Consider the following 22,589-nt stretch of genomic DNA (forward strand, 5'->3'; position numbering starts at 1 on the left):
AGCAGGAAAAGGAGCAGAGGAACTACAGGGTAGAAAGGGGAACTACAGGGTAGAAAGGCTGACGGAGTTTTAAACACAGGATTGATGATGTATTCTGGATTTATTATTACGTTGTCTGTGCTCACTTTTTCTAGCTCCGTCCATCTTCACACTTCAGTAAAGTGTGCTTCACACGGACTTCACTGGTGAGGGTGGCTGTGTATGCTGTGTACATGTGTGTCCATCCAGGGAAAGGAGACGAGCCCCACACCTGAGTTGAGGCAGACTGAAAAGGAGCTTAATCAGGGGTGACCTTGAGACAGTTAGCCTCAGGGCGTCCATATGGACTTTCTCAGGTTGTGTAATGCTGGTCCTCGCCCATTGTAAGTGGATTTTACAGGGCAACATGACACCAGTTGTCATTCTGGGTTGCATTGGAGTAATAGCTCAGAAGCCAACCCCTGACTCTGTCATCGGTCAGAGCTCTGCAATGATCTTGTTTTCTGCTTATGTTTAGTTTTGTATGTTTCCGTTGGTAATTTCATATCCAGCTATCAGGAAGACCATGGAAGGACTTCTTTTTTTTTTCCCTTCTTCCGTTTTGCATCACGCAGGTCTTTATAGCTGTAAAGGACGCCGGGGAAGTGCTAAACTCTGTGTAACTGGCAGATGGGTTTCATTTAGCTCCATGATTCTTCTGTGGGATTTTTTGTTCCGTGTTGGTCGTGAGACTCATGATTCAATCCAAAATTTCCTTGCCTCAACTAGACTGCTTTCTGGTCCCATGAACCAAGAGTAGAATGAAGATCATTAGTTCAATTTATGTTGTCTGTCAGTCCAGAGCAGCTGGGTCCTCAGCACTGTGCTAGGTTTTAGAGGAGTGGGAAATGCACAAAATAGAAAACACAATTCCTGTGCACAGGGCAGTATATCTTGGGGGTATATCTAATCTCTTATCCTTCAGTCTCTGTCTCTGTAGATTTCTTTCCTTGAACTTTTCCCTTTGTCTTGTTTTTCTCCTTCTTCTGTTTCTTTTCTTTTTCTTCTGTTTCTGTTTCCTTAGGATGTCTTCACTCACATTTTCTACAATTAAATATTTTCCTTTCACTTCTATGGTCTTACCATTTTTTTTATCTGATTATAGATTTTCAAGCAGGAAGCAAGGAAAACATCTCTTCAAAGCCTGACTCCTGAACTGTCGCCAATGGGTTAGTTGAACTTCCCTCTCTTCAGACCATGTAACCTTGCCCAGGTATTGTATCTCAAATGGTCCATTATCTGAAAGACTTCCTAACAGTGGGTGTTCTGACCTACCAAGCAGTATGAGCTTTTCCCATCACCATTCACAACAAGCTAAATGCAGGGCAGAATTTCAGTCCTAAATCAGAATTACCCTGGATTCTTGGCACTTGAAGCCAGATTGCTAATACCTAGTGATTTTATTAGGGTATCTCTTGTGGGAGTGGGCTGGTTTTTTTTCCCATTTTAAACGCTAGTTAAAAGGAAAAAAGGAAAAGCTCATTCCTCCAAAAAAGGATTTTGGCAGGCGGATAGGATGATTCTGGAGCAGATGGTTTAAATATTATTTACATGTTATTTAAAGTCACAACATGACTTTATCTTGTGGATATTCCTACAACATTAAATAGCTTTTCAACTTGCAATTCTTATCAAGAGTCGATCAATGTATTTGGAAAAAGAGAAAACCTAGGTTGAGTTGTTTTCCCTAGGAGAAGAGAATCTTGCCACTGTAGCATAATGTCTACGCAGTGGATGGGAAAAAGAATAACCACAGTATTTTCTCCACATCTTCTCCAGCCTGTAACCTGGGTTAGAAAACCACTGTCCCCCAATATGTGGTTATTGACCTGTTCAAATGACTGCTTTCATTTGCTACTTCAGATCTAATCATTGAATCTAGTGGGGACCACATTTGTTTACCACGTCCAAGTGCCAACAGCTTTCTCAACTTTGAGGTTGGGACAGTAATTCAATGGAAAATGGACAATAATACAAAACATCATATAAAGAAGGCATTCTATTTTCTAATATTATTTTAAGAAAAAATAATGACTAGAAAATAGAAAAGGCATTTAGCTGAGAAAACCTGAGGAAAAGTCCTTGCTATGTTCAATCACTTCTTGCCACATTTTAGGCAAAAGTCAAGTTGAATTCCTCATGTGAAGCTAATATGGAAAAAAAGGATGACTCAAAGATGTATAAGTCAGGATAGGCTAGGTTATGCTGTGGTAACAAATAATCCCCAAATCTCAGTGGCTTAACATATAAAGACTCATTTCTTCCTCATGAAAATTCTACTAGTGGTTCAACTTGGAGCTCTTTAGGAAGCTCCTTTCCAAGAGATCTAGGTTGCTTGCATCTGTTGCTATCTGGAACACATCTTCCATTTTGGTTCCTGAGGCATGGGAAGGGCTCAGCATACCAGCTCTTCAGTGCTTCATCCCAGAAGTGACATACATCATCTCCGCTTGCAACTCATTGACCGTAATTAGCCACAGTGCTCCTCTTAACTGCATCTGCACTGGGAGATGTGGGGAACACGTAGTGAGGGCTAAATGTCTCTGCCTCAAAGCATAACTGGGACGAATGCTATGTTAAGAGGGTCTCATTTTGTTAATGACCTGTATTTGTGTGGTAGGAGTGTTCTAGAGAAGCTTGCAGGGAGCTGGACGGCTGGGAGGTGCAATGGTCAAGGCCTTCTCAAAGGCAGAAGAGCTGGAGTCAGCTCTTGCTTGCTTGGACTGCTGGGTTTGGGTAGACACGATTGTGGGAGACATTTCGAGGCCACAGGCAGAGGGTCTGATTGCCTTCCTGGGGGACCACCTACCACACAGGGAGGCAGGTGTGCTGGAGGGTCTGATGCTCACCACTTAAAGTCTGTAGATTCGTGAGGCCCCTTTCCAAGGCTGCCTAACTCCTTGTAGACACTAACCATCTCTGTATGTGGTCTACCCAGATGCTGAACTCGCAGAAGGCCAGGACCATGCCTTCCTGGTTGCTGTGACTGCAGCAGGGTGTAACATGAGTACTAACTGGGTACTAGCTGAGTAACCTGGGCGGCCAGAGTGAGGCCATCAGTATTGCTTCTGTTGTATAAACTAGTACTTCTCAAACTTTGTTATGCTTACAAATGACCTAGAGATCTGGTAAAACTGGAGATTCCTGTTCAGTAAATCTGGGGCTGAGCCTGAGGTTCTGCACACCTCCCGAGATTTCGTACTCCACATAAAGGTATTGACTGAGGATTCCAGTTGGGTGTGTTAATCCACTGAGGCTCAGTTGTCTGAATACAGCAGAAGGTTTTCCTCGGAAATGGCTGGTGTCAGAGGTGATCATTTCAATCTGGTTATTCCTATTGCCCAGACCACTGAGCCTTAAGAGAAGAAGAGGCCTCTCTGGGCTGAGCTCTTTGTGAATATATGAATTCTCAGTACACCTGGTTTTGTTTTCCTCTCTTAAGGCATCTGACAGGCAGTTAATAGCTCATGAAAGAGCCATATCCAAACTGTACTTTGAAGGAATCAGAAAGTACTGCTTTTGAATGACTTCCTTCCCACGGCAACTCCCAAATCCAGTCCAGCAAGAGGCCTGGACGCTAAGTGGCTTCTTCAAGCCTTCAGGTGGTGTCTGAGCAAACGCAAGGGGCAATCAAATTAGCCTAACACTGGCCACTTCCGAGCACTCACTCGAGATGACAGTTTCAGCTTCAAAAGAGGTATGCAAACTGGAATAATGAAATGTTCCATTTTATTAAGTTCCTGGCCAGAGGGAGGGATTGTATTAGAAGAGAGAAAAGGTGGGGATTTTTTAGCGTGATTTCTGTGACGCTGATAAGCAGTAATTTTTTGCAGAGGGGGCAAAAATGTAACCCACTGCAATAAAACCATTTTCATAATACCGTGGGAATGAGTTTATTGCTCCGAGGCAGGCATGCCTCCTCGTGGCAGCGTGAGCCTCCGTCTCCATCTTTCATGGGTCAGTCCGACGTTTTTATAGTGCTGAAACAAGAGAGAGCACTTATGGTGCGGCCCTTCTCCATCTGTGAACGGTTAGGGTAGAGGCCACCCCATTGCTTTCACTTTGGGTCTGATTTCTGTGTCAGCTCGGACTGGGAGTGACACGGTGGGAGTGGGATGGCTCATGAGGACAGCTGCACCATGTTTTCAGACCATGAATAGTTAGAAGGACCGAGAGTGAATGGTTTTTGCATGAATCCGAGGAGGAAAGTACCATTTCCTCTCCTTTCTGGCTCATCAGAACCTTGGCCACGCTGTGTTGGCCTTGCTTTCCAGAACTTTGTCCAAGTTCATTTCCAGAAAGTGGGACTTTCCATCTTTCACTGGACCTGGTATAAGCCCGGCCCTGAAACAGCAACCCAGAGAGCTGGTTAGATGCACAAATGGGAAGAAAATGCCTATTTTATCTGTGTGCCTCCACATTTCGGCCTCTGCCAGTAGCATCCATGTGACTTGTGGTGGAACACGTGTATTTTCCTATCATTTCACTTCAACCCCTGCAAGATCTGTTGGAATTGGGAAAATTAGAGAGATGAAAAATCTTGGTGTGAGGCTGACGATGTAACTGAATGGAGGAGATTTGCTTCTTTCCATCCTTCTGATGGGTTCTATTGATTTTCGGTGCAGTCGGTCTCATGAACAATTATCAATGGGAAAATACAAGCTCTTAGAGGTAATTGCCGTTACGCACAGAGTCACTTGCAAAGAGGACGTATGGATAGCCCTAGGCCAGAGGTGGGTTCCTGTAACTCAAGACTGAGTGTGGGTGCAAACTTGGGCAGGGAAGCTTCTACGAGAGCAGGGATTCATGGAGTATTTGGGGGAGTTTTAGTTTGTTCAGTTTCTCTCAGTTTCTGAATGCCTGTCATTGCGTTTTATCTTTCTCCTTTTGGGAAAGCCAGGTGAGATAGGGCCAAAAGAATTCTGAGCTTTGTTAATTATTGTGGGTGTCTTCCAAGCTCAGAGTCCTGCACGGCTTAGCTGGGAGCTTCATCCACCATGGAAGGGAGCTGGGGGGGTGGGAGTTGGACTATTTTTGTTCAACAGAGTAATGTTAATGGATATACTTTATTTAGCACTTTTCTGTACCATTGCATCCTTTACTTACACTGTTTCTAAACCCAACAGTCATCTTGTGAAAGAGATGTTGTTCACTCGTTTTTTTCAGATGAAGACACTGAGGCTCGGAAGTCGCTCAGGATTTATGGCTGGTCGGTAGGTAGTAACTGAGTCAAACCTCATCCTGTGATCCCCCCACCCCCCATAGGATGGGGTTTGACTCTCAGTTATTACCTACCTACTAGCTACAAACTTATGATATTTCTACTGTGTCATATGATAAATCACTTTAGTTTGTGAGGACTCAGCATCTAAACTTCTGCTCACGAGGAGGAAAGATTTTCTGAAAGAAAGAATAATAATTCAAGAACATGTTAAGAATGCACTCTTAGCATTTATTTGTTGGCGTTTATGAGTCACCCACTCTGTGTAGAGTTCCGCTCTTGATTGTGTCAGAGGAGTGGGGCTGGAGTGGGGACTGGTTACCATTGTTTCTGGAATCCATGAATCCGGAAGTGACTTCTCCTTCCTATTAGTATCTTGACATGTAACTACTTGAGCCACAAGCTCACCTGTATTGTTAGTTACCCAGGCTTTGTGATGGAGAATCTTTGTGTTTTCCTGCCGTGAGATTCCTGGCACTGTACTTAGCAGATGCTTGACGTACGTTTGATTGATTGATGGATTGACACAGTATCTGCTTGGGTTCTGCTTATACTTTAAAAGACAGGGCATTTTGAGGGTGAGACAGGACAGACAGCTACAGACGGATGCACTGATAGCTCTGCAGAAAGTACCATCTGAGGCAGCTGCAAAAGACCATCCATGAGCCAGTGGAGAAAGTCCCATCACGAGAGGAGGGAGTCTGGCACAAATGCACATTGCCCCTCCGATGGATTGAAGCCTGATTGTGGACCACAGCTGTGTCTCCGATGGAGACTGTCGGAGCTTCTGGCTCCTAAGGATCCCATTCAGCTTTAGTTTAGGATGATAGTAACTTAAACTCCAACACTGGGATGGCCGCTGATCAGTGAAATGAGCTGGCACTTTCCAGACAGATCCGCGAAATGAAATACCTCAAACTGACCAGCCCGAGAATGTTTTTCACCGCCTAGCCATCCCTTCTGAGCTATTTAGAGAGCAAAGAAAAAGAAATTAGAACTTCGAAATTGCTGCTTGTCCGGTGGTAACCTCTCTGGGACACAGAACGAGTTGCGATTTATCCAGTTTTCCCACACAGAGAATTGGCAACACAGCTGCACCAACCACAGTTAATGAGTATAGATGCGGTAGATGCTGTGCTAAGTCTCTCTCTTTTTTAAAAAAATTTATTTATTCCTTTATTTTAATTTTTGGCCGCAGACTCTTCGTTGCTGCGTGCGGGCTTTCTCTAGTTGTGGCGAGCGGGGGCTACTCTTCCTCGTGATGCTCAGGCTTCTCATTGCAGTGGCTTCTTTTGTTGTGAAGCACGGGCTGTAGATGCCCAGGCTCAGTAGTTGTGGCTCATGGGCTTATTTGCTCCGCGGCATGTGGGATCTTCCCGGACCAGGGCTCAAACCCGTGTCCCCTGCCTTGGCAGGTGGATTCTTAACCACTGCACCACCAGGGAAGTCCTTGTACTAAGTCTCTTGATCTCATTTAATTTTCACAGCAAATGGGCAACATAGCAATATTTCTGTTTATTTTATAGATGAGGAAACCAAGGCTCAGAGAGGGAAGTAAGTTACCCAAAGTCACACAGCCAGAAGGTGGCAGAAGCCGGACTTGAATCCTAGGTCTATTTGATCCAAAGCCATGCTCTTAAATGTTATATAAACCGCCTTTTCCCTTTTCCGGACATCACTTCTTAAAGAGAAACGTTCCTTTACAAATTGCAATTTGAAGACAGTGGGTTAGGTACCCAGCCGTTAAATGGTGTTTCCTTATGATTTGGGAGATAGGAAACATAAAAATCATTTTCTGCTATTTCTCAGTTTGGTAGCCATTTCAAGTAAACTAACAGTTGGAACTGTTTTGTAGGAGAAATCCACTCCCCTTTGAGGTCTGTGGTAGAAGGGCCACCAGTAGGATTTAAATTCCATCTAGATGTTGGACTGCCAAGGTTACCAGCCCAGATGGCCAAGAGAAGGGTAATCAAACCAGGAAGGTCTGAAGGAGAAATGATGAGTGGGAGGGAGAGGAAGAGGGGTTTGACTGGACATGTTTCAAACACTGGAAGAACATCCAGGGGTGAATGTTGAGCTAGAAGATGCAAGAACATGACTGGTGCTTTGACATGAAGTCGGCGTGTGGCGAAAGAAATGGAAGGTCAGTTACATGTGTTAGAAGTGAGGTCACTACAGGGCACAGGATACAGAGGGAAGGGGGCAATCAAGGTAAGAATCTTGGGAGGAAGAGGTATGCATAAGGGAAGGTGAAGGTGTTCAAAGCTAGGAGAAGAGGAATTATGCAGGGTAATTGTTAAGAGGGCCTACTCAATTGTTAGATGGCTAGGAGCAGTGTCTACCACAGCTGAGCATGCATGCATACTCACGTGACCTTGGACCTCAGCCTCGGCATCCACAGGAATGGGTATGTATGGGCACACACCTGTACACATACAAGACTCTTCAGGGCAGTCTTATTCCTAATAGCCATGTGTATGCCGATAGCCCAACAGATAATAAATTGTAACATATTTAATTGTACATAATTATAATAGTACACAGCAATTAGAAAATGAAATACTATACCTGCATCAAGATGGATTAATCTCACAGACATAATGTTGAATGAAAGAGTTTTAAAAAAGAATTCATAGAGATAGTGAAAGTTGAAGCAGATTGATTTTATCTTCTCCCTGGAAGAGACATTTGGAATTCCAATCCTCCTCTCTAGAGTATCTATAGCAAGTTTATCCTCCCAGCTGCCGCCTTGGAGGTGGATTTTATTTTTGTTTCTTTTAGCTTTTCAGGAACCTTTATCCAATTAAGGGAAGAGAAATTCCAGTGTGCTTCCAATCACCATTATTGTTTTTTTCATTTTGAAAACTTTACGGTGAGGTATAATATTCATAAAGTACAGAGATCATAAGCACCCAGTTCAACACTTGTTCACAGACTAAACATCCCCTTTCATCACCAGCACCCAGGTTAAGAAATAGAACATGACCAGAACCCCAGAAGCCCCTCTCATGCTCCTTTCTAGCCACTCCCCCTTCCCCCAAAGGAACACACTTCTGACTTCTAACAGCATAGGTTAGTTATGCCAATTTCGGGGATACTTTTTTCATATTCTTTTCCATTATGGTTTATCACAGGATATTGAATATAGTTCACTGTGCTCTACAGTAGGACCTTGTTGTTTATCCATTCTGTATATACTAGTTTGCATCTGCTGAACCCAAACTCCCACTCTTTCCCTCCCCCACCCCCTTTCCCCTTGGCAGCCACAAGTCTGTTCTCTATGTCTGTGAGTCTGTTTTTGTTTTGTGGGTAAGTTAATTTATGCCATATTTTAGATTCTACATATAAGTGATATCATATAATGTTTGTCTTTCTCTTTCTGATTTACTTCACTTTGTATGATAATCTCTAGGTCCATTCATTTTGCTGCAAATGTCATTATTTCATTCTTTTTTTATGGCTAAGTAGTATTCTGTTGTATATATGTACCACATCTTCTTTATCTATTCATCTGTTGATGGACATTTAAGTTGTTTCCATGTCTTGGCTATTGTAAATAGTGCTGCTGTGAACATAGGGGTGCGTGTATCTTTTCAAATTAGAGTTTTGTCTGGATATATGCCCAGGATTGGGATCGCTGGATCATGTGGCAACTCTATTTTTAGTTTTTTGAGGAACCTCCATACTGTTTTCCATAGTGGCTGCCCCAATTTACATTCGGAGGTGGGTTTCTTTTTATAAGCCCTAATAGAATATAGAATTGGCTTCTTTTATTTCATTTGCAGGTCCTTTTACTCTCCAACCACCAGAGTGAACATAAGTGTTGATGTCACAGAGATTTTAGATGGGTCAGACTGGACCCTGGTTCTCTGAGGCCTTTATGACTGACACCTGCGCAGTCAGAACTGGTCTGGGTCACATGTGGAGATTCTACACCTGGTCTTTATTTTGCAGTTTGACTTTCACGTTTAGCCCAAAACAGTCACTCTTTGTGGAAGACTCCAAGTGAAATACAGAAATTACAGTATCCTTATTAAAGGTGGTGTTGTTGCAGACTCCAAGTGAAATACAGAAATTACAGTATCCTTATTAAAGGTGGTGTTGTTGCTGAGTGTGAATTTTGTGAATAGGTTTGCCCTCTATGCCCCAAGGAATCATGAGTGCTAATTTAGGAATCCTTTTTGATGTGGTTTGGTTGTGAGTTCTCTCTTTGAGAAATTAGCATAAATTCTCTCTCTCTAACATGAGGCATCAGTGCTGCAATCCTTTTCCTTTTGCGTCTAACAAGGCAAAGACTCCGCAGGGTTAATTAATGCCAGCGATCATGTGATAAGATTGAGCCAGCCGATGCATTAATTAATCACACAGGATGAACAAACCAGCCGTTGAGGGGAGAAAAAAGAGAACAAGCATCTTTAGCAGGAGAGCGAGGGGCTGAGAAGCAGGGAATCTGTGAAACAGAGATTCCTGACATCTGAAGAGAGTAGCCAGTGGCAAAGGCTGGAGGCTGGGATGAGGAAACTGGAAGAATGGAGTTAGCAATAAGAGGCTAAAAGTGAAGACCTGAGGATGGCAAATGGCAAAGCCCATGAACGAGTCAGAGAAAAGGCGGGAGCCCCGGCTGAGTAGGGAGGAGCATTCAGGCAGCGTCCACCTGTCATAAAGATGTCGAAATGAAAAGCAAAATCCCCCTCCCCCAAGCAGAAGCAACCGAGTATTTCCAATCATTCAGGCATTTTGTGTTGGGATGAGAGTGGGTAAAACATCTAAGAGATGGAGGAATTGTTTACTCTTCAATCATTCATTTTAATTCAGTGGAATTAATTCACTGGAAACATAGTCTTTAAGAAATGATTATTATTCCCTTTTTTATTGTGGCGATTTAAAAACATATACAAAAGTGGAGAGAATATAATGATCCCCAAGGTGCCCATGACTCAGTACTAACAGTGATCAATAGTTTGTCATGCTTGATACATACTCATTTTAGGAAGATGAGTTCAGGGGAATTTTAATGAGTTTTTGTATTGAAGAAGAGCCTGTGTCTACCTTTCAATCTCATTTGCTCTTTTATATCAAAATAGCCCCCAAATATCCAACGGAGAGATACTTGGGGGTTATTTTTCCCTTTTAGGAAGCAAAAGTTGGCACAATTAAGGGAGCAGTTAGCAAGACCCGCTGGGGTTGGGCCCCATTAGGGACGAGACGTCAGCACCAGATGGTGACCAGGCAGAATGGAAAAGGATCCTGGCAGGTTTGGGTGCCTCAAACCTTCTCCTTGACCTGGTGGACCTTGGTGCAGGCATCCTGGGGCTCAGCATCTCTTGACGGTCTTATTAACAAGGTAGCTTCAGAAAATGTTTTGCTGGACTCATTCACAGTAAGTATGGATGGCTGGTACATTTCATATCTATTTGCTAGGAGCATCTTCACTGTAACTGAGAAGAAGAAACTGGACAAAACAGAAATCTGTAACTGTGGAATTGCAGGTGTCAGACAGCAAGTTAGGGAATTCTTTCTCTGGGGTGCAGGGCCTGGACCCTCAAAATCACTAGGGTAGGCTGCCACCTCTGTCTACACACAAAGTGGCCCCAGCGTGTTGGTGATGTCCTCGACCCTTAAGGGGCCAGTATGTCTTTGGCGCACCTTGGGCTCAGCTCCCTCCTCCGGGGGCTGGTCCGCCTTGGCTAGTGCTTTCAGGAGCCCTTTCCGTGGCAAGGTCAAGAGCTTGGGGCTGTGGTGACCGCTGCGGATCGAGAGAGGAATGTGCAGCTGTTCACTTTATTTTCACTCCCTGTTCGTTCCCTTGCAGGAGTTCTACCCGCTACTGCCTTCTGAAATGATTATTAATGGAATCCTCTTCACTTTTTCTGAGCCCTTGGTTTTTCCTCTTAGTTCCTGATTATTTTAATTATGCCAGGCCCTTTTTCACGTCTGTTGCCGGCTGGCCCTTGTTTTACAGTCTGTCCTTTCTCCTCCCTATGTCCTTCTTTTCTATCCCAGTCATATCCTCTCTCACACTCTCCCTCTTCTTTGAGCTTGCACAGACTGGAGCAAATTAAAATATACTTTTAAAATTTTACTAGCCCAATGATTCTATGTTAAATGAAGTCAGGGCAGCAATCACACTGATCTCGGAAACCCAGGCAATTTGAGGACAGAATAAAAACACCAACTCTTCTTTTCCTTCCTGACCACTTGCTTTGATATGGTTTTATCTTAAAGAATATTATGGATTTAAACATGCTATAAGTCACATTAAAATTCTTCTTCCCAATGAGAAAAAGGTAAATTACCAATATTTTTGAATGAATTAGTATATCTTTTGAGCATCTGCTAGGCGCATAGCATTATGCTGATCGTCTACACCTTTTGACTGGTATTTTTCGAAAAGGCTGGTATCCTATAATCCATCTATAGAAGTAAGAAAAAGAAGAATGAAAGTATTATGCATGTATGAAACCATAAAATTGTCATATGGTTTACCTTTAATAGTTTAGCTTGATTCTTACCTTCTTCATGAAGATTTTCCCAGTCATCATTGCCAGAAGATCCATTCTTGAATTCATCCGTCCTTTTATCCAACCATCCATCCACCCACCCATCCATTCATCTACCCATATATCTTTCCTTCCTTCCTTTCTTCTTTCCATCCACTCACCCACCCACCTACCCACCCACCTGGTGCTTCCTCTTTGTAAGCAACTGTGCTAATGTTGGCCAAGTGAAGAATAGTATAGTTTTCTGCCCTTAAGGAGCTCACAGTTTGGTAGGAGAGAACTTGTAATAATAATAGCAGCTAACATTTATTGAGCTCCAACTATATATCAGGCATTGAAATAAGCATTTAAAATATATTATCTCATTTAATCCTCAGAGAAATTTTTGAACTACCTTTTACAGGTGAGGAAAATGATTGCTGGGCTAGAAATGTTGGATACGAAGGCTACTTTGACTTTAGGAAGTGCTTTTCTAAAGCCCGTCAGCCTTAAATCTGATAAGCTCCATCCCATAAAACCCCAAGTGCTTGCGTGTTTAATTCCTATATACTTTCACGCTTCTTCCACTGCTAAGATATAGGAGAGGCTTTGGGGGCCACCACTGGATGTCCAGACACAGACAGCCCTCCCTGTGGGGACATCTTCTGCAAAGAAGGCTTAAGTGGGGACTCTGCTATTCATAGTCACACAGCAGATGAGCTCAAAATGGAAGGGATCCTGGCTCCATGAGCCCAGGTTTTGAAGAAGTTTCTCTTCTATTGATCTCATTGTTTTGACCTCTTCTGTATTTTAATGATGTGAACGTATTTTTACACCCCAATTCTCTTCATTTATTTTCTCTGAGCGGCAATGATGGCAGTTGCAAAGCAGCAGCAACTTTGGAAACACAGAGATGTTAAGTCATTTGCCCAAGGTTATAGGGCTAGGAAGTGCCAGAGTGACACTTGAACCAAGTATCAAGATGCTTGTCTCTTGTACTTAATTTGTTCCACTCACTTGGCGCTTATTGGATATGATGAACTTGTAGTACAAACAGCAAATGCTTGGAGCCAGACCAGCCTGGGCATGAACGTGCCCTCTGGCACTTGCTAATGTCCTCATCTTGGGCAAGTTAAGCTTTTACGGAATCCTCATCTGTAGAAGTAGGATAGTGGCACCTACATAAAAAGGGCTGCTGTAAGTATTAAATGTGATAATGGATGCAGAAGCACCAGTGTGGTACCTGGCACGTAGAAGACCTTCTATCAATGTCTGTCTTCTAAATCCTTGTCTCTTCCCTCTACTGGAGTTAAGTTCCCCAAGGACATATCCCTGCTCCTGGTGGGAACTCAGGAACTTTGATTAATGAATAGGGCTCTGTAGGGCCTTGGGAGGCCAACCTTTGTCAGTGCTTAGTTCACCAATTAACCCTCCACTTTCTCCTTAATTATAGGAGTCATGCAGATATATTGTAGAACACTGGTCCCCCCTCTCAACTGGCCCATCATCATCATCATCATCTTCAAAGCCTTCAACAAAACAGATTCCCTAGGCACAGTCTTCACCTGATAATCTCCCAGTTGATTTACGTGATCCACCAGTTTGAAGAGCTACTAACTCCAAAGAGTTTCATTTTCTCCAAAAGCCAAGTGTCCTCTCTAGGGTGGCCATAAAATATAGGGTGGCTTTGTGAAATTTGCATTTCAATGAAACAATGAATACTATTTTATGTTAGCATAAGTATGTCTCAAATATTACACAGAACATATTTATGCTAAAAAATATTCAGTGTTTATCTGAAATAAATATTTATTTATCTTTTTAAATAAATAAATCCTGGATTTTTTATTGGCTAGATTCGGCAGCTCTGGTGCCATAGTGTGAGGGGCACGTAAGGAAAAGGGGCCAGTGTTTTCGTGCACTTTCGGTCGCTCTCTGAGATGCACAGAGTGCTCTAAGGTCAACTTTCCCCTCAGTAAAAAACACGAGTTGTTAACTGGTGTTGGCTGAAGCTCCTGAGATCTAACTTCTTCCCCGCCCCAGGCATTATTTTGCAAAATCCACAAATGAACGTAGATTTAGGTGTCGTGGTGGGAAAGATTTTGCTTTGAGAATTTCCGGCCCTTGAGGTTCCAGGTGGCCACCCTTTCTGTCATCACCCTGGGGACAGCCTGAGACAAAATAATGCTACTCACATCTCCTCTCCCAGGACTCACCATCCACCTCTGTCGCTGTAAGCACTGTGAATCCTCAGCCCTCTCTCTTCTTATTTTATTTTATATTTTTTGTGATCTGCAAAAGCCTGAAAAGATGAAAAAAATGTTCTGAGCTTAATCGAAAGTCTGTCTAATAGTAGTGAGTCCTGCAGCGGGGTTGTAAAGAGTGCAGACCGTGCGCACTTAACCGTAATGGTCCCACAAAGTAATGAAGACTCAAGTGGTCCTTATTAGGTATCCAGCTGTGAATCAGGACGCATCTAACATTCTGATTGCTGAAAGAAATCGGTAATTGATGTGACAGGATGCATTATTATTATTATTACTTATTTTTTTTAAATCCAGACATAGCAACTAGAGGCCGGCTCCCAGCTTCCTCCGGGTATAGCAGGTGTGGAGGGCGAGAGCTGCCCTTCCATTAAATCTTCCAATGGGGGCTCTAATAAATTTTGCATTGAAATAAGTAATGACCACATTTAACGACCAGTTTGTCTGAGTGTTAACAGCTTGTGAGCCAACAAACTGGTCATTAACAGGTGCTAACTTATGCTTTCTGGTTTAAACAATCCATTCTCATCTCCTCCCCTGTTTGGGGGCCTATGCAGATTGCTGGCTGGTTTTTCATTTTTCCTGTCATCTGTCGCTCTTGTTAATCAGTTCGATACCTCTCAGCTCATGGCGCCTCTTTCCTAGGACTGTTTCTTCTATAGTCCATGGATGAATGAATGTTTTAAAATTCATTTTTTTTGATCCTGAAGGATGAATGTATGCTGGTAGAGTTTGGTAGAGCACTTGTCCTGATAAATCCAAGCCCAGGAGCAGAGTTGGTGTCTGGGAAGGGAAGGGAAGAGTGTGCTGGGTCCTCTCACACATGGAAGAGTTTTATAAAATGGGGACTTTATAAGGTTCTGTGTACTTTATAAATGTTAGAATTTTAAAACTTAGTAGTGAAGCTCATAGGAATGATGGGAACAATCTGTGAGATGGCATTTAAAGGCACACTGAAGTTTTCTTCTCACGTGCTATGAACGTCTAATTGTGTTAATAAGCTGCAAGGTACCATTTACCTTCTTGTTGATGGTTATTTTCAGTTTGCCGCAGGATCTGAAATAGAAGTGCACTGTTTAAAATTGTGAGTGGGGTTCAACATGGTAATACGTTTCTTTTAAAGGTCACTTACTTATTGTTCAAAAAATATTGAAAAGCAAAACTGTTAAAAGTGAACATAAGTTTTCTGAAGACTCCTTACTGCTTTGTATTGCTTGGTACAGCAATAAGCGTATGAATATCCACTTTATATCAGTGGCTTTGTTGAACTTGAACTAAAAAGTCCCTGTGTTCTAATTCTAGATTTTGGAGTGCTTGGGTGGGCATTTGAGTAGAAGCTCCTTTCCGAGTGGGAAATGGGGACTGAGAGATTTTACGTGTGGTGATCCATGCTGTAAGGGGAGCTGAGGTCACTAAGTGACAAAAATAAAGGAGAGATGGGACAGCTGGGAGGGGAATGGGGATGAGGCAGGAAGAAAAGGAACGAACAGAAGAAGAGCAACACAGGGATGCTCTCCTTGCACGAGACCGGGGGGAGAATGTTCCAAAAGGCAGCACATTCAGCGCTGGTAGAAGCTGCAGCAGGATGAAAGGTGTGTGGGTAGCGGACACTTTTAATGCCCTGTGTGTCCTTTGGGTCTCCCTCAGGGTCTCTGGGTGTCCCTTACCCAGCCTAGATGTGCTTTTGGCTCCAACTGCTGGCCCCCGTGACGTTTCTTGTGAAGACCGCCTTCAGGCTCCTGGTATGACTTTGCTGGCAACATCGGAGGGGAGCAAGTGCCTGGAATTACCGTCCCACCCAAGCCCGTAGCCCATGACTGCCAGCTGGGGAGTGTGAAAGCCCCGCTCCCTTGTCTTAAGTCAGGACAGACCCGAGGAATAATTTATACTCTAGAACTTCCCCCTGAGACTTCGCTTGTTTTCTTTTCCTACATTGCCCTGCTTCCCCCACTCCCTGACCTGTTTTTCTCTGGAGCATTGCTTTCTCTCATCACTTGTCTATGAATCCTCATTGCAGGGTCTGCTTCTAGGGAATGGGATCTATGATCGAGTGGTCTTGGGAGAACACTCCTGAGGGTGGAACAACCATTAGTAAGTGCTTAGAGGGTAGAGTGCTGAGAAGTAGGTGCCAGGGTGGAAAGGGTTGAGGAGGGACTGGATAAGGAGCTGGCTGGAGACTTCAGTAGAGAACATTCGATGGAGAAGTTTGATGGTGGAAAGTTCAAGAGAGTGACAGGGTCATACAGTCACAGAAGGTTGCTTGCTTTTTAGACTAGAAGAAATCAGAGTTTCTTCTTCTGACTATGCATAGTCAGAGGGGATGAGATTAATGAGAGGGAGAGACTGAAAATACTAGAGTGGGATAGGAGGCTGAGGTAGGTGTAACCGTGGAGAGAAGCAGTAGAAGGGGTCTCCTGAATGTAGGAGGGAATGGGCGTTACAAAGGAGACGGCACTGTGTGTTGTTTGGAGCGGAAGCAAGAGAACTCGAGGTGGAGAGTAACAGGATGAGTAGGAAGGATGGCAGAAGCCAGGCTAGGAAGGATGTAGGGATGACATAGTGGGACCCCTTCCTCTCACAGATTATAAAGAGGTTCAGAGCTGGAGTCGCTCAGCTAGCAAGGAGTGGAGCTGACACCAGGAGCAGCTCTCTTCATGGCTTCTGTCTTTCGTTGCTGTCCTAAGCTGCCAGGTCACCTGCAGAGAGAAAGCCATACGAGGGTGAGGGCTTTGGATGGTGGAGGGGATGTTACTGAACATCCTCCTTCCCAGGAAGTCCTGTGCCAGCAGGAGACCAAGAAGAAGGTAGATTCTTTATCTCTCCTAGAACAACGGGTGGTCCTGAGTGCCATGGACACACTCGGCATGCTGGTTCTCAACAAAACAGGTTGTTGCCGAGAAAAGCATCTTTCATTCCCAACTGAATTTGGGAGAAAATACTCCGAGATGGAGGACCTGGGTCCTGGTTCCCAGGACAGTTCTCCAGTTGATTTGAAAGTGTGCGATTCTTTTCAAGCCCTTAATATGGCCATAAGCACCACTTACAGACGTCCATCAATAAAGAGACACATAGGGAGTTTCCTGACTCTGGAAGGGGTCAAGACAGCAGAGAGGTGGAAGACGTCTTATCATTTTTTGTAAGGGTCTGGAATTTAACTTAAGTCATTAGCTATTGGGCCTTAAAAAGGGATCTTTATTTTTACAGGAGGATTTATGGTGTTTTATGTGTTTATTTTTCCTTCACTATTAGACCTCCAAGGAGGAAAGAACATAAGGGTCAGAGACTCCCTCTGTCTAGTGATAGGCCACACCTCCCCAGGTTCCCTGGAGAAGTGATGGGAGAAGGACATGCTTTCACTGACCTGGGCCAACAGTGGGCCTCACTCCTCATCTAGATTCAACCCTCCTACACTCATTTTGACTCCATCGCACTTGGTCCCACCTGTCCACCCATGCCCACTGTCACTCCCTGACTCTCTTGCTTACTTATTCATGCCACTCACTGTGTGTCTCATCCTCTGCTTGGTTTGTGAGAAGACGAAGTAGGATAAACTACAATCGCTGCCCTCGAAGAATTTACTGGGGGAGACTTTTTATAACCTAAGGAATTAAATTACTCCTTTAACTAAATCAATTCAAGGCAGTTTTGAGAGTTATCAGTAGATTGTTAGTTACTAGAAGTTTAAGGATTCAGAGGGAGAGATTGCTGGCCCAGACTGGGTGTTCTGTGATGGTTTCGCAGTGGTCATGGGAGGACAGCCAAGCCTTGAAAGTTGGGCAGAATTGGGATGTGGATGGTGAGAAGAGGCTAGGGGGGCAATTGCCTTCGTGTACACCATATGTATGTAAATCTGTGATGTGTGTTTAAGTGGATTCAGTGCCTAAAGGGGACATTGATCTGTTTTTATTCCCAAGGCAAATGAACTTGTGTGGGCAGCACGGGGGCTCATTAAGTGCTTGGTGAATCGGAAGGTTCTGAGAGACTGGAATGCTGAGCCTGGCAACCCTGAAAGATGACTCCATCAATATTGAGTGAGGAACTCTGACTTGCAAAGATTCTACTAAGGAGATGCAATGGGAGATACAGAGTAAAAGAAGACGTTGTCCCTGCCCTTGAGAACTGCAGAGTCAATGATGGGGGTTGGACACGAGAACACAGTTAACAGTGCAGGGCTCTCAAAGGATCAATATAAATAGGTAGAAACTACTATAGGAGTTGGAATAGATGGCAGTGGGGGAGGAGGGAAGAGTGTTGATTATACTGAGCATGACTTTTTAAAAAATTTTATTTATTTATACTGAAGTATAGTTGATTTACAGTGTTGTGTTACCTTCAGGTGTACAGCAAAGTGATTCAGCTATATATATATATATATATATATATATATATATATATATATGTTATTTTTCAGATCCTTTTCCATTGTAGGTTATTAGAAGATATTGCATGTAGTTCCCTGTGCTATACAGTAGGTCCTTGTTGTTTATCTATTTTATATACAGTAGTGTGTATCTATTAGTCCCAGATATATGTGTGTGTGTGTATATATATATATATATGTATGTATTTAAAATCAAACTATTGACATTTTGGGGGAAAAGTTTTATTTATTTTATTTTTTATTTTAAATTTATTTATTTAATTTTTGGCTGTGTTGGGTCTTCGTTGCTGTGTGCGGGCATTCTCTAGTTGCAGCAAGCGGGGGCTCTCTTCCTTGCGGTGCGCGGGTTTCTCATTGTGGTGGCTTCTCTTGCGGTGAAGCATGGGCTCTAAAGGCACGCGGCCTTCAGTAGTTGTGGCGCACAGGCTCAGTAGTTGTCTCTTGGGTGTGCTGGCTTCAGTAGCTGTGGCACAGGCTCAGTAGTTGTAGCTCACGGGCTTAGTTGCTCTGCAGCATGTGGGGTCTTCCTGGACCAGGGCTCAAACCTGTGTCCCCTGCATTGGCAGGTGGATTCTTAACCACTGCACCACCAGGGAAGTCCAGGGGAAAATTTTAAGAGAAGCAATGATAATAAAGATAGATCAAGGGAACACGTGATTGCTCTCAGAAGACTTCATATTGACTTTGAATATCTTCATTCTATCATTTTCTTTCAACACTTTGCTTTCACCTAGTGTCATGGGATGGATAAGCATGAAGAAGTGACTCCTCCCATGGCCTCCTAAACCCATGTTGAATCATTCATTTTCTCTCTTTTCTCACCATCATGATGTCAGAGCCAGAACTGCTAATGTGCTACCATAAACTGTCATTCTGAGTTTTACCTCTGTCCTCAGCATGTGGCCACCTACGGAGGTGCTAACGGCAGTGGCACGGCAGGGGCACACCACACAGGGGAGGGGTAATGGGCAACAGGAAGGGGAGGGATTGTGGTAAATTTGAAGGAACGAACCCACATTTCCAACATGAACAAGTGTCCGTGCATTGACAGGAAGACATTTCAACTGATGGGTGCGTCTTCCATCATCCACTTTAGGGATTGTCCCTTGTTGGCCTCAGACTCAGTTCTTTCTTGACCATAATCTGGGTGTGGATAAAAGTCCAAGTATGGTTGGAAAGAGAAATTTCACAGCTAACTGAGAGGTAACCCAGCCGGACAGCAAAGGGTTGACTGTGCCATGCCTAATTGACAGTGGAGGGGTAACCTCAGGTTACGTGCCTTTCGACCGAAGTTCCGTATTAGCTGTTTGCTTGGAAGGAGCAGATGTTTTGGCTCTGGTGGTCACTGCTCACCTCTGTCTGGGAGGTGCATCAATCACTTTAATTATAATGGAACATGGGGCCAGGAACTGAAGGAGAAAAATCAACCCAATCCCAAGAACAATCTTTCTTGATGAATTCTCCCCTAAATCGAAACAATTCACTGGGTATCCCAGCTGGGGTTCATATGCTTTTGATTACTGTGGGCTATTTAGCTCTACAAAATGACAGGCTGCTTAATGGACTTTTAATGGTTATAGGTTTCTCTCTCTTTTTTTAATGAGCTTCACCAGTTTGTTACTAATGCCCTGTAGAAATTTGGCGAGGGGCCAGGCTGGATGTTCCACACTTCTGGTTTCCAGGCGGCATACAAGCAACCATCATAGCCAGTGGGGAAGGATGTTGCCAGTCGGAGGGTGATGCCATTAGGGCAGGGAGAGCAGGAAGGCTGAGTGCCCTGTAGTCCTGATAATTATGCCATCTTAGAGAAGGTGGTTGCATTTTGTAGCTGAAGTTACCCCGAAGGCTTCAAAGGTCTTGGGATCTCAGGTGGCAGGAGAGTTGGCAGCGTTGGGAATGCTTTGCCTTCCTCTGATTTCCATGTTGTTGGTAAAAGGTGCCCCTCTTAGACTCAGTTGCATCCTGTCCACCAAAGGGCCTGTGGACATCTCAAGGCCACGGCTAGGTTGTAGTCAATCATGTTGGTATCTGTAGTGCCGGGTACAAGATTGGGCCCACAGTAGGTAGTCAGTCCACGTCTGTTGAATGAGTGGCCATAAACAATTAGGATGAATGAGAAAAGCTTTTACTGAAGGGCATCCCTCTCTGGGTCTCCAGAGAAAAGCATGAGATCTGTGGGCAAGAGAAGAGTGAGAGATGAGGATGAGAGAGACTGTGTCTTGAGTCACCAACAACCGTGCTGACTCTCCTTTCTTGTCATGCACCAAACATCATGCTAAACACTTTGTATGCATCACCTCCCATTGGTCCTTCTAGCCTCGCCGAGAGGTAAACAGTGGTGTGCTGGTGAGTGTTTCACAACCAGTTCTGGGAGGCTGCCTTTGTGGCATTTGCTAATTTCTGTGGTAAATACTCCCACCATGGCCTGTTTCAAACTACCAATGTGATGGCAGCCAACCAGCTGGTGAAATTCCAGAAAACTTAAAAATTGGCTTTGGCAAGCTGCCGTGAGCACACCACCAGAGAGAGGTATCGTACCGTTTCACAGATGCAGAGGATGAAGCACAAGAAGTAAGTAACAGGTGAAGGTCACGGAGACAGTAAAGGACAGAATCCAGGTCCAGAAGGCCTCCAAAACACGATGTTCTTGACCACTGATTGCACTGCACTACTTTCCTAAACTTCCTTCCCACGCTGTCAGAGTGGCCACAAAACTAGGAAGCAGGCAGCTCGACTCCGGCTGATGTAAAACCTATTCTGGTTTCCTGGGGCTTCCCCTGTAGGTCACGTATGATGTTCACTGTAGAACTTCTTTGGAGGTATCCTGGCTCCTGGGCTAGCCCTTCTCACCCTCCCTCACTTTATGGAGATTTTGCTTCTTAACTTACAGCCATACAGGCTCTAGTGCTATTACCAGGTATTTATTGTGGCACCGCCTCCTTATTTAATAGATGAGCAAATTGGGGGTCCTAAGAGATTAAACGACTTGTCCAGATCCACACAGCCTGTCAGTGACAGTGCTGGAAATAAAATTGAGATCTGATTCCTGATCCAAGGCACTCCCCTGGAAATGACAGGGCCTTCCATCTCTTAAGGATAACAAACGGAACTTGGAGTTTCAAAAAAGTAGCTGGGGGTGGATTTTCCTGCCTCGTGTTGCTGATGTGTGTCCTCACTGCTGGCTCTCAGTTTGAAAGATTCAACTTGACTTCCCTTGATTCGGGGGCAGTGAGCTGAGAATTCAAGGATGGGCAGCAGGAGCACATCATGAAGTGAATGCAGCAAACATGAAAGACATTCTTTGGGAGCTTTAGTGGCTGGGGAGGAGGGGCAGGGAGAAAAGGAGGGGGCTCCTTGCTGAAATGCCCTCACGTCTCGGAGTCCTGAGATACTCCTAAATCACGCCCAGGTCGTAGGGTGCCTATACTTGTGTCTTGGCCCAGGGTGAAAACAGTTCCCATTGTAAAATTAACTTTCCACATTTTGCTGGTCCACACAGGGCCAGCTTTCTTTCAAAGTGAGTTTGCGAATGAATGAATGAATGTGTTGATTGGGTTACTGTTCTTAGGGGAGCCTTCTTTGCATTGGACTTGGAGAAGGATTAAAGCCGGTTTTGAAATGTGTTGGTGCTCACCCAAACACAGCATGCTGATAGAATTTTGGTCGCACTTTTATTTGCTACGGAAAAAAATGCTTTAGTCTCATGGAAGAAATAGCCCAGCAGATGGTGTTTGGTGGATGGCATGAATGTAGCCTTGTAAATAAGCATTCAAAATAGACCAGCTTCCCCCCAAATTTACCATCTGCCCCTTATCCCATGAGGTCCACAGGTGGTAAAAGAAAGGAAATTGATGCTTTGAGTTGTTACTGTTACTATTTTAGTATTCCCATATTACGGAAATTCCCTAAATGATGGCATTCTTAAATTTGGTTATAAAAAATAGAGAGAGCAATGCCTTCAATTTAACAAATTTTTCAGGGTTCAGTCTGGTTTAAGAATAAAATCTGGTCTAAATGGCATTGCCCTGTTTCTCTCTTTTTTGGGGGTAATCCTCTGTTTGCAACTCTCGTGGCTGAGGGTCTTCTACATCCACCCTGGCTCTGGACAAGACTCTCAGATTCACTGTTGCTTCCCATCTCCAAGAAGCAGGGTAATCAATGTGCATAGGATCTGGAATCTTACAGACCTGGGTTCGAGCTCATTTTCGGCTGTGGAGCAATGGTCA

Source organism: Orcinus orca, chromosome 13 (genome assembly GCF_937001465.1).
Source record: "Orcinus orca chromosome 13, mOrcOrc1.1, whole genome shotgun sequence".
Lineage (NCBI taxonomy): Eukaryota > Metazoa > Chordata > Mammalia > Artiodactyla > Delphinidae > Orcinus > Orcinus orca.